This window comes from Sapajus apella, unplaced genomic scaffold (assembly GCF_009761245.1).
Source record: "Sapajus apella isolate SASKATOON/1434 unplaced genomic scaffold, GSC_monkey_1.0 scaffold43, whole genome shotgun sequence".
NCBI lineage: Eukaryota > Metazoa > Chordata > Mammalia > Primates > Cebidae > Sapajus > Sapajus apella.
The window spans coordinates 19,436,933-19,444,074 of record NW_022436983.1 but is presented as its reverse complement, the minus strand read 5'-3'; the positions used below and the strand labels follow the sequence as shown (position 1 = coordinate 19,444,074).

The window sequence follows — 7,142 nt, the reverse complement described above, 5'->3', positions numbered from 1 at the left end:
CAATTCTCCTGCCTCAGCCTCCTGAGTAGCTGGGATTACAGGCACGCGCCACCATGCCCAGCTAATGTTTTGTATTTTTAGTAGAGACGGGGTTTCACCATGTTGACCAGGATGGTCTCGATCTCTTAACCTCGTGATCCACCCGCCTCGGCCTCCCAAAGTGCTGGGATTACAGGCTTGAGCCACCGCGCCCAGCTCTTTTTGTATTTTTAGTAGAGATGGGATTTCACCATGTTGGTCAGGCTAGTCTCGAACTCCTTACCTCAGGTGATCTGCGTGCCTTGGCCTCCCAATGTGCTGGCATTACAGACATGAGCCACCATGCCAGTCCTGTTATGCCTTTTGTTATTCTAATACTCTTGTGTAATATGGGATAATAGAACTGAGTAACTATGATACTCAAAATTTATAATTCAGGGTATCACTGAAAACATTCTCAGAGTGTTGAAAAAAGGTATACAGGCTGGGCGTGGTGGCTCATGCCTGTAATCCTAGCACTTTGGGAGGCTGAGGTGGATCACCTGAGGTCAGGAGTTCAAGACCAGCCTGGCCATCATGGTGAAACCCCATCTTGAAAAAAAAGAAAAAGGTATACAAGGCCGGGCGCGGTGGCTCAAGCCTGTAATCCCAGCACTTTGGGAGGCCGAGGCGGGTGGATCACGAGGTCAAGATATCGAGACCATCCTGGTCAACATGGTGAAACCCCGTCTCTACTAAAAATACAAACATTAGCTGGGCATGGTGGCACGTGCCTGTAATCCTAGCTACTCAGGAGGCTGAGGCAGGAGAATTGCCTGAACCCAGGAGGCGGAGGTTGCGGTGAGCCGAGATCGCCCCATTGCACTCCAGCCTGGGTAACAAGAGCGAAACTCCGACTCAAAAAAAAAAAAAACAAAACAAAAAAAACAAACATGTGCCTTATGCTCTGTCCCCCCAAAATATCTAGAAACAATAACCAACACAGTGGCAATGGGCATTCTAGAAGTTAGATTCTGGTCTTGTAGTGCCAATCACTACTAAAAGGAACCAGGGTTTTTTTTCCTAGAAATAGCTGATTCCAGGTTTGGAGCAAGAAATGTACAAGATAAGTCTGGAACTTCTATCATATTACATAGCAAGGAAGTTGTCAAATACTACCAATGTATTGAAAGGACTCAGGAGCCAACTTAGCGAGATCCCACTGGCCAAAAATAAGGACAATTTGAGCATCAGTAAGTTTAATAATTGCAGTGAACTGAAACATGAAATATGCTCAATTTAGTGATCATGATACAAAAACACTAAACAACAACTACTAGTCACCTAAGGAGGATACTACTAAACCAACTTATTATTTTGAAAAAGGCAAAGAGAGAGTATCTGGATATTTATCTTCTTTTTCCAATATGAACTTTAACTCTGGGTTAAAACAAACAACAGATGAGTGAACATCTCTCTTCATAAGGTATTTTAGGTACCATACAAATAAAGAGTAATTAGAACATCACCATTTTACAACCCTTGATGAATTAATGAAGGCAGACATTTTTAATGACTGTAACATACAAAAAGAAAGCCAACCAGACATCATGAAAACACATTTCCTGTGAGGTTTTCTTCCCACAAAATCTGAATCCAATCACACCTCTAGATCCATTCTTAATTAACAGGAAATACAAACAATAGAGAAAACTGTTAGAAATGACATATAGAGATATAACCATTAGCTGAGCATGGTGGCGCATGCCTATAATCCCAGCTACTCGGGAGGCTGAGGCAGGAGAAAAAAAAAAAAAAAAGAATCAGTAAAACTCAGAGTATGAGGAATCGAGATAGAGACAGAAGTTACAGGCTCAAAGAGATTTAAGAGATATGCCAATCAAATGCAATGTATGGACCCGGATTGGATTCTTTTTTTTTTTTTTTGAGACAGAGTCTCTCTTTGTCACCCAGGCTGGATTGCAATGGCGCATTCTGGCTCACTGTAACCTCTACCTTCTGGGTCCAAGCAATTCTCTGACTCAGCCTCTTAGGTAGCTTGGACTTCAGCAGGCGCCACCAGGCCCAGCGAATTTTTCTATTTTTTGTAGAGACAGGATTTCACCATGTTAGCCAGGCTTGCCTCAAACTCCTGGCCTCAAGTGATCCTCTTGCCTCGGCCTCCCAAAGTGCTGGGATTACAGGCTTGAGCCACCGCGCCCGGCGCACAAATCTATTTATAAAAGAAGATACTTGAACAGTTAGAAATTTTAAAATTTGGCCGGGCCTGGTAGCTCACACCTATAATCCCAGCATTTGGGAAACCAAAGCAGGTGGATCACAAGGTCAGGATTTCGAGACCAGCCTGGCCAGCATGGTAAAACCATGACTTAACACACTCACTGGAAATATGCAATGATGGGGAGTGAGAGATGAATCTGGGATAACTTTCAGGTGTCTAGCTTGAGGGATAGAATGGGTTGTAGTGCTTTTGTTAGGGGCATATGAACCAGAGCAACTCCATCTTAAATAGGAGCTAGGGAAAATGAGGCTGAGACCTGCTGGGCTTCATTCCCAGATGGTTAAGTCATTCTAAGTCACAGGATGAGATAGAAGGACTGCATAAGATACAGCTGTGTCATAAAGACCTTGCTGATAAACAGCTTGCAGTAAAGAAGCTGGCTAAATCCCACCAAAACCAAGATGGCAATGAGAGTGACCTCTGGTCGTCTTCACCACCAGTGCTATGACAGTTTACAAATGCCACGTCAATGTCAAGAAGTTATCCTATAAGATCTAAAAAGGGGAGGAATAATCCACCCCTTGTTTAGCATATCATCAAAAAATAACCAAAAAAATGGGCAACCAGCAGCCCGTGGGGCTGCTCTATGGAGTAGCCATTTTTGCATTCTTTTATTCTTTTTATTTTTGAGACAGAGTTGGAGCACCTGTAGTCCCAGCTACTCAGGAGCCTGAGGCAGGGGAAGCTCTTGAACCCAGGAGGCAGAGGTTGCAGTGAGCCGAGATTGTGACAATGCCCTTCAGCTTGGCAACAGAGCAAGACTCCATCTCAAAAACATAAATCAATAAAAATTTAAAAACCAGAAGTTCTAGCCCAGAACTGGAGTGTAGTGGTGCCATCTCAGCTCACTGCAACCTCCGCCACCAGGTTCAAGCAATTTTCCTGTCTCAGCCTCCTGAGTAGCTGAGACTACAGGCACACACCACCACGCCTAGCTAATTTTTATATTTTTAATAGAGATGGGGTTTCACCATATTGGTCAGGCTGGTCTCAAACTCCTGATCTCAAATGATCCACCCAACTCAGCCTCCCAAAGTGTTGGGATTACAGGTGTGAGCCACTGCATGCAGCCTCCTTTACTTTTTTTGTTTTTGTTTTTGGTTTTTTTTGAGACAGAGTTTCACTCTTGTTACCCAGGCTGGAGTGCAATGGGGCGATCTCGGCTCACCGCAACCTCCGCCTCCTGGGTTCAGGCAATTCTCCTGCCTCAGCCTCCTGAGTAGCTGGGATTACAGGCACGCGCCACCATGCCCAGCTAATTTTCTGTAGTTTTAGTAGAAACGGGGTTTCACCATGTTGACCAGGATGGTCTCGATCTCTTGACCTCGTGATCCACCCGCCTCGGCCTCCCAAAGTGCTGGGATTATAGGTGTGAGCCACCGCGCCCGGCTTACTTTTTTAATAAACTTGCTTTTGCTTTGCATCGGGGACTTACCTTGAATTATTTCTTCCTCCAGATCCAAGAACCCTCTCTTGGGGTCTGGATTGGGACCTCTTTCCTGTAATACTTTTACCAGATTGAGGTAGAGGAGGTGCGTTTATGAAGAGCAAGGAGAGTTGGGTTTTGGTCATGTTGAGTTTGGGGTGCCTATGGTACACCTGGATTGGACTACACAGAAGGGTGATGGAAATAGTGACCTCAAGACAGATGTGGGGGTGGGGGTATTGGGTCACTTGATAACATCATGAGGAGAAACTGAATAGGAGGGATTGCAAAGGGGCTGGAGGAATGGTGTCTCTATTAAAAAAAGAATAAAAAAAAAAAATACAAACATTAGCCGGGACTGGTGGTGGACACCTGCAAGTAATCCCAGCTATTCAGGAGGCTGAGGCAGGAGACTTGCATGAACCCAAGAGGCAGAGGTTGGGGTAAGCCAAGAAGTTCTGGCTGGGCATGGTTGCTCACACCTATAATCCCAGCACTTTGGGAGGCTGAGGTGGGCAGATCACGAGGTCAGATCAAGACCATCCTGGCTAACATGGCGAAATCTCATCTCTGCCAAAATACAAAAAATTAGCCGGTCATGGTGGCGCACACCTGTAGTCCCAGCTACTCGGGAGCCCGAGGCGGGGGAATCACTTGAACCCAGGAGGCAGAGGTTGCAGTGAGCTGAGATTGTGACACTGCACCCCAGCCTGGCAACAGTGCAAGACTCCACCGCAAATAAATAAATAAAAATAAATAAACTAGAAGTTCTAGCCCAGAAAGAGGTCCAAAAAAGTTTATTTTATTTGAGACAGAGTCTTGCTCTGTTGTCAGGCGCCAGGCTAGAGTGCAGTGGCGTGATCTTGGCTCACAGCAACCGCCTCCTGGGTTCAAGCAATTCTCCTGCCTTAGCCTCCTGAATAGCTGGGACTACAGGCACACGCCACCACACCCAGCTAATTTTGTATTTTTTTTTTGTTTAGTAGAGACGGGGTTTCACCATGTTGGCCAGGCTGGTCTTGATCTCTTGACCTTGTGATCCGCCCACCTTGGCCTTCCAAAGTGCTGGGATTATTGGCGTAAGCCACCGCGCCCGGCATCAGAAAAGTTTTTATTACACTTTAAGTTCTGGGATACATGTGCAGAACGTGCAGGTTACATAGGTATGTGTGTAACACATACCACATGTGCCTTGGTGGTTCGCTGCACCCATCAACCTGTCATCTACATTAGGTATTTCTCCTAATGCTATCTCCTCCTCTAGCCAGGCCTCCCAACCCCCAACAAGCCCCAGTGAGTGATATTCCCCTCCCTGTGTCCATGTGTTCTCATTAGAAAAGCTTTTATTTTTATTTTAGTTTTTTTTTTTGAGACAGAGTCTCACTCTGTTGCCAGGTGCCAGGCTGGAGTGCATTGGCACAATCTCGGCTCACTGCAACCTCCGCCTCCCGGGTTCAAGCAATTCTCCTGCCTCAGCCTCCCGAGTAGCTGGGACTACAGGCGCACGCCACCACGCCCAGATAATTTTTGTATTTTTAGTAGAGACGGGGTTTCACCATGTTGGCCAGGACGGTCTCGATCTCTTGACCTCGTGATCCACCCGCCTCAGCCTCCCAAAGTGCTGGGATTACAGACTTGAGCCACCGCGTCCGGCAGAAAAGCTTTTAAAAGGAGGAAATGCTTGGACTCCTACCTCACACACTATACAAAAATTAACTCGAAATACATCAAAGACCTAAAATGAAGAGCTAAAACTATTTAAAACTTGTGGAGCACACAGTTGTAAATCTTCATGACTGTGGAGTAGGCAATGGTTTCTTAGATATAACACTAAAAGCACAAGTAATCAAAAATAAGTAAATAGGACTTCATCAAAATTAAAAACTTGGCTTGTCAAAGGACGGTATAAAGAAAGTGGAGTAGGGCCAGGGGTAGTGGCTACTCCTGTAATCTCAGCATTTAAGGAGGCTGAGGCAGGAGGATCACTTGAGTTCAAGACCAGCCTAGGCAACGTGGTTAGACTCCATCTCTACAAAAAAATTTAAAAATTAGCTGGGTGTCATGACACGTCTGTAGTCCCAGCTATTCAGGAGGCTGAAGTGGGAAAATCACCTGAGCTCAGACACCCAAGTTTCAGTGAGCCGTGTTCATGCCACTGCACTCCAGGCTGAATGACAGAGTGAGACCCTATCTCCAAAAACAAAACAAAAAGTAAAAAAAAAAAAGACAACATACAGAATGAGAAGATTATGGATTTTATAAAGATCTAATATGGAAAATACATAAAGAACTCAAGCTCAGTGTGGTGGCTCATGCCAGTAATCCCCAACACTTTGGGAGGCTGAGGCAGGTAGATCACTTGAAGCCAGGAATTTGAGACCAGCCTGGCCAACAGGGAGAAATCCCATCTCTACTAAAAATTCAAAAATTAGACCAGGCGCGGTGGCTCATGCCTATAATCCCAGCACTGTGGAAGGTTAAGGTGAGTGGATCACCTGAAGTCAGGAGTTCAAAACCAGCCTGGTCAACATAGTGAAATCCCATCTCTACTGAAAAATACAAAAATTATCCACTCAAAAAATCCCTCAGCTTAAGCGTCTTCCCTGAGGATGACCATGGCACTTCCAGCTGTTAAAAAAAAAAAAAAAAAAAAAAAAAAAAAAAAAAAAAAATTAGGCCAGGCATGGTGGCTCACACCTGTAATCCCAGCACTTTGGGAGGCCAAGGTAGGCAGATCACCTGAGGTCAGGAGTTTGAACCAACCAGCCTGGCCAACATGGAGAAACCCCCTCTATTAAAAAAAATTTAAAAATTTAAAATAAAAAAAAAATACAAACCTTATCTGGGCGTGGTGTAGACATCTGTAATCCCAGCTACTCAGCGGCTGAGGCAGGAGACTTGCTTGAACCCAGGAGGCAGAGGTTGGGGTGAGCTGAGATCAAGCCACTGCACTGCAGCCTGGGTGATAGAGCAAAATTCCATCTCAAAGAAAACAAACAAGAAAAAGGCTGGGCTCAGTGGCTCAAGCCCATAATCCCAGCACTTTTCGAGGCCGAGACAGGCAGGTCACCCATGGTCAGAAGTTCAACACCAGCCTGGCCAACAGGGTGAAACCCTGTCTCTACTAAAAACACAAAAATTAGCTGGGTGTGGTGGCACCCTCCTGTGGTCCCAGCTACTTGGGAAGTTGAGACAGGAGAATCCCTTGAACCCAGAAGGAGGAGATTTCAGTGAGCTAAGATCGCACCACTGCACTCCAGCCTGGTGACAGAGCAAGATTCTGTCTTAAAAAAAAAAAAAAATTAGCAGGGCATGGTGGTAGTCACCTGTAACCCCAGCTATTCAGGCGGCTGAGGCAGGAGAATCGCCTGAACCTGGGAGGCAGAGGTTGCGGTGAGCCGAGATCACACCATTGCACTCCAGCCTGGGTAACATGAGTGAAACTCCGTCTCAAAA

The 7,142-nt window shown here is 45.6% G+C and overlaps 1 long non-coding RNA gene across 1 annotated transcript in view; it reads right to left on the bottom strand.

The window, feature by feature from the left end:
* LOC116566520 overlaps positions 1-2,222 on the bottom strand; it is a 20,686-nt gene extending 18,464 nt beyond the window's left edge. Inside the window, exon 1 of the long non-coding RNA XR_004275895.1 lies at positions 2,188-2,222. This is a non-coding gene — a long non-coding RNA (uncharacterized LOC116566520). The remainder of the gene's footprint in view (positions 1-2,187) is intronic.
* Between the last annotated feature and the right edge of the window lie 4,920 nt (positions 2,223-7,142).